This window comes from Notothenia rossii (genome assembly GCF_949606895.1).
Source record: "Notothenia rossii genome assembly, chromosome: 4".
NCBI classification, from domain to species: Eukaryota; Metazoa; Chordata; class Actinopteri; order Perciformes; family Nototheniidae; genus Notothenia; species Notothenia rossii.
In genome coordinates, this window is record NC_136902.1 from 65,715,158 (window position 1) to 65,721,157 (window position 6,000).

A 6,000-nucleotide genomic window follows, 5' to 3' on the forward strand; every position below is an offset into this window, starting at 1 on the left:
CAGTTAAAAAAAAAGTATCCGCTGATTTGCAGACGTCTCTTTCCCCAGGTTAGTCAATGGGACAAAGTATTTCTGGGCCGGGTGACGTCACGAACTGATACGGAAATTGTAGTACCCCGTTTGGACACACATTTTTTTCCTCAGAGTCCGGAGCACTTCCTGGGGACTTGATACATCCATGGGCTGTTTCTCAATGGCGAGGAAGGCTGCTCCAGAGCCACTATTTCAAGCATACTACGTCATAGAGTGCAGCCGAAGGACTGTTCCAATGTCCAGCACACTTGGAATTCTACTTTGGCGGAAATCGCGCTCCATTTGAGGCGGGGCCTTGCATATGACGCACACCTGCACACCTGTTAGCCGGTTCCACAATTCTTCGTTTTCCGAGGCTAGGAAAGATTCTTGCCTCGCTTCTGAAGCAAGTGACTCGGAAGACATGTGCTACCAAGCAAGCGTCCTCGACATCGAGAAACACCCATGATCCTCCCGGTTGCCGTGACTTTTTTCTTCTTCGGTGGTACAGCTGTTTTCAGTTGTCACGATTGTATACAATGCCATCTATTGGCCGGAGTTTGAAAGCAGTCAGACAAAATTCTATATATAAGTCGCTTCGGAGTATAAGTGTTAGGAATCGTGGAAAAAGGTAGGACCCAAATGCAGACTACAAAAAATGGAAAAAGGTCTTGAAACAAAAGCGAGCTTTATTTAAAAGCTGATTAACAAAACATGGCATAACTTGAAACAGTAACAGAAAACAGCTACACAAAAAGAGACCATGAGAAACATGGAGGAAGACCGGAGAGACAACCAAGAAACATGATGTGAAGGGAGGACAAACAAACAATGAACCGACAGGGGAACACAGGAAGAGATAAGAGGTGTTGGCGGGACCCCCAACAGGCGGGACCCCCAACAGGAGTGCCCGGATCATCACCCGCACCAACTCATCCGACCACATCACCACCATTCTCACTCAACTACACTGGCATCCTGTACGCTACCGTATTGAATACAAAAACCTTCTACTCACATATAAAGCTCTCCACAACCTACATCTACATCACCAAGCTCCTTCAGGAGTACACCCCCTCCCGCACCCTCCGCTCCTCCTCCCTAGGAATTCTCACCATCCCAAGCTCTCGCCTCAAAACCAGCTTTCAGCTGCTCGGCTCCCAGACTCTGGAACTCCCTGCCACTACATATCCGATAGTCTGAGTCCATAACAACATTCAGAACCCAATTCAAAACCCACCTGTTCAAACTGGCATTCTCATTATAAACTATACCCTGTGTCCTTCTGTAGTCCATTTCCTGTTGTTTGTCTTGTTATACCCCGGCTGACATTTCATTAAATGTCCTAATGTTTTAAATGTCCCTATATTACCCTATGCCCTTAGGGCAGTGGTTCTCAAAGTGGGGGGCGCGCCCGAGAGACCAGGAGGAAAAATGGTTATGAATTTTTTTTTTTTTAAAAGATGAAAAAAATAAATAATCATAAATTGAAAAATTATTGATTCGAAAATAATATGATGCAGTACAATACTATTACGTCTGTGTCTCTGTGTTTCATTAAAGCTCGGCTCTGTGTGTGTGTGTGCGTGGAACGAGCCATTTTGTGTGCGAGAGAGAGAGAGAGAGAGAGAGAGAGAGAGAGAGAGAGAGAGAGAGAGAGAGCGCACCGGTACTGGAGATCGTTGTTGTTAGCTTCTGGTGCTAGACTACAAAAAATGTGAAAAGGTCTTGAAACAAAAGCGAGCTTTATTTAAAAGCTGATTAACAAAACATGGCATAACTTGAAACAGTAACAGGAAACAACTACACAAAAACAGACCATGAGAAACATGGAGGAAGACCGGAGAGACAACCAAGAAACATGACGTGAAGGGAGGACAAACAAACAATGAACCGACAGGGGAACACAGGAAGAGACAAGAGGTGTCGTCGGGACCCCCAACAGGCGGGACCCCCAACAGGACAGGATCAGGTGTTGGCAGGAAATCCGGTGGAACCCCCAACGAAACAGGACATCCTCATCCTCCTGGACATCTCTTTGGCATTTGACACAGTCTCCCACACCATCCTACTCAACCGCCTATCCCTCTACCTTGGCCTCTCTGGTACAGCCCTCTCCTGGTTCCATTCCTACCTCTCCAACAGGCAACAGTTTGTAACCATCAGAAAATCCAGCTCTCCCCCAGCCCCTGTCAACCAAGGTGTGCCGCAAGGTTCGGTGCTCGGCCCCCTTCTATTTAACATCTACATGCTCCCCCTCGGTAAAATCATCCGCCAACATGGTCTCAACTTTCACTCCTATGCCGACGACACGCAACTCTACATCAGCACCAATCCATCATCCCAGCTACCCCCACCGTCAGTAGTCAACTGCCTCCACGAAATCAAAACCTGGATGTCAACAAATGTACTTAAACTCAACAATAACAAAACAGAGCTCATGGTTGTGGCCCCAAATACACTGCTCCGGAAGGTCGGAGATCTCCTCCTCACCATCGATGGCTGCTCCATCCACCCTTCCCCTGAGGTTCGCAGCCTGGGCGTCACTCTGGACTCTAGCCTCACCTTCAACTCCCACTTCAGGTCGACTATCACAACTGCGTTCTTCCACCTTCGAAACATCTCCAGACTCCGGCCCTCTCTCCCAGACCCCGTTGCAGAAACATAGCTGGGATGATGGATTGGTGCTGATGTAGAGTTGCGTGTCGTCGGCATAGGAGTGAAAGTTGAGACCATGTTGGCGGATGATTTTACCGAGGGGGAGCATGTAGATTTTAAATAGAAGGGGGCCGAGCACCGAACCTTGCGGCACACAGTTGACAGGGGCTGGGGGAGAGCTGGATTTTCTGATGGTTACAAACTTTATGTAATTCATACATTCTTCTCCTCACGCCTGGACTACTGCAATGGAGTCCCGTTCGGGGTCACCAGCAAAGCCCTGGACAGGCTCCAGTACGTCCAGAACTCTGCAGCCAGGCTCCTCACCCACACTAAGCCCTGGCAACACATTACCCCCACCCTCATCCACCTTCACTGTCTCCTGGTCAAGTCCCGCATCCAGTACAAACTCCTCCTGCTAACATACAAATCTCTCCACTCCCTAGCCCCTGCTTACATCTCTGAGCTCCTTCAGCCCTACACCCCCTCTCGTCAACTACGGTCCTCCGACAAAGGGCTGCTCTCCATCCAGCGCTCCAAGCTAAAAACCTTTGGCAACAGGGCTTTCAGTGTCGCAGCTCCCACCCTCTGGAATGCTCTCCCCTCTGCTATCAGGAATGCCGACTCTATGGACACTTTCAAAAAACAACTCAAACACCATTTGTTCACCCGGGCCTTTGGCCTCAGCTAAAATACAGTACCCAGCAACCGTTTTTTTTTTTCTTTTTCTTTTTTCTAACCTGTGTATCCTTGTGACTATTATTATTTTGTTGTTTTGTTTCCCATTGTAAAGCGTCCTTGGGTCTCTTGAAAGGCGCTATACATTTTTTTATTATTATTATTATTATTATTATTAGGACATGGAGTTGGCAGGACCCCCGGCAGAAGAGCAGTCGACGGGACCCCCAACGGCACAGGACATAGGGTTGGCAGGACCCCCAGCGGAACCTCCAACGGCTCAGGACATAGGGTTGGCAGGACCCCCAGCAGAAGAGTAGTCGGCGGGACCCCCAACGGGACAGGACATGGAGTTGGCAGGACCCCCAGAGGGGACTTGAGAGGTGACTTGAAAGGGGACTTGAAAGGGGACTTGGGAGGGAACTCCAGAGTAGACTCGAGAGGGAATTCGAGAGGAGACTTGAGAGGTGACTTGAGAGGGAACTCGAGAGATGACTTGAAAGAGGACTCGAGAGAGAACTTGAGAGGGAACTTGAGAGGGAACTCAAGAGGAGACTCGAGAGGGGACCTGAGAAGGAACTTGAGAGGGGACTCGAGAGGAGACTCGAGAGGGAACTCGAGAGGAGACTTGAGGTGACTTGAGAGGGGACTCGAGAAGAGACTCGAGAGGGGACCTGAGAAGTAACTCGAGAGGGAACTCGAAAGGAAACTCGAGAGGGGACCTGAGAAGGAACTTGAGAGGGGACTCGAGAGGAGACTCGAGAGGAGACCCGAGAAGAGACTCGAGAGGGGACCTGAGAAGGGATTCGAGAGGGGACTTGAGAGGGAACTCGAGAGGTGACTTGAGAGGGAACTCGAGAGGAGACTTGAGAGGTGACTTGAGAGGAGACTCGAGAGGGTACTCGAGAGGAGACTTGAGAGGTGACTTGAGAGGAGACTCGAGAGGGAACTCGAGAGGAGACTTGAGAGATGACTTGAGAGGGGACTCGAGAGGGGACTTGAGAGGGGTCTCGAGAAGAGACTTGAGAGGGGACTTGAGAAGGAACTCGAGAGGGGACTTGAGAAGGAACTTGAGAGGGGACTCGAGAGGAGACTTGAGAGGAAACTCGAGAGGAGACTTGAGAGGAAACTTGAGAGGGAACTGGAGAGGTGACTTGAGAGGGAACTGGAGAGGTGACTTGAGACGGTCGGCTGGCGTCGGCCGGTACGCCGACAGGACTTGGGGAGCTGGCGTCGGCTGGAGAGCCAACAGGAGACGAGGTGCTGGAGTCGGCCGGTACGCCGACAGGACTCGGGGAGCTGGCGTCGGCCGGAGAGTCAACAGGTGACGAGGAGCCAGAGTCGGAACCATGGCTGCTGGGCCCGATACTTGAGCCGGAACCATGGCTGGAACTGGAGCCGGAACCATGGCTGTATGGGCTGGTTCTGGAGCAGGGACCATGGCTGCATGGGCCGGTTCTGGAGCCGCAACCATGGCTGTGGGAACCAGAACTGAAGCCTGGATCATGGCTGTGTGGGCCGGTTCTGGAGCCGGAAACATGGCTGTCAGGTCCGATTCTGGAGCAGGGACCATGGCTGCTGGGGCCGGCACTGAAGCCGGAACCATGGCTGCTGGGCAAGGAACCGGAACACGGAACCATGGCTGTGTGGGATGGTACTGGAGCATGGTACCATGGCTGTGTGGGCCAGAACTGGAGCACGGAACCATAGCTGTGTGGACCGGTACTGGAGCAGGGAACATGGCTGCTGGGGCCGGCACTGGAGCCGGAACCATGGCTGCTGGTACCGGTACCTGAGTACGAGATGGCTTCCTGACCTTGCGTCTTTTGGAGGCTCCGTGGACCTCCAAACGCCAGGCGGGATCCCAAGAAAGGGTCAGAGAATGGAGACTGGCACTCCGGGCTACGAGAAAAAACTCTGAGAAACTCAGGCAACGAGCTTCTCAACCATGGCACGTTGTCCACCTCCATTTGAGCCTTTTTGAGGACAGCCTCTTTGTCCCTTTTAGCCGAGGTTCTACTCCATTCAGCATAATGACACTGAAGAGTGTACTCTAGGGAGACCAAGTCCAAATAAAAAATAAAAATCTGCTGTGTCCATTGTTGGTCAGTTCATTCGGTTAGGAATCGTGGAAAAAGGTAGGACCCAAATGCAGACTACAAATAACGGAAAAAGGTCTTGAAACAAAAGCGAGCTTTATTTAAAAGCTGATTAACAAAACATGGCATAACTTGAAACGGTAACAGAAAACAACTACACAAAAACTGACCTTGAGAAACATGGAGGAAGACCGGCGAGACAACCAAGAAACATAACGTGAAGGGAGGACAAACAAACAATGAACCAACACTGAACACAGACAAGACTAAATACAGGGAGGGGTAATCACAAGACAAGAAACAGCCGGGAAGGGGAGGCAGAAACACAAGGGCAACAGGTGAACACAATTAGACAATCAGACACACCTGGGAAACTAACGAAAGGATAACAAGACAGGTGGGAACAGAACAGCAAAATAACACCCAAAACAAGACAGACTAAACAAAAAACGTGACATGACATTAGGATTGTGACAATAAGTCACAGGACCACCCAGACAGGTAAAAAAAACACGACTTATAGTCCGGAAAATACGGTAGGTTATCTAGTGAC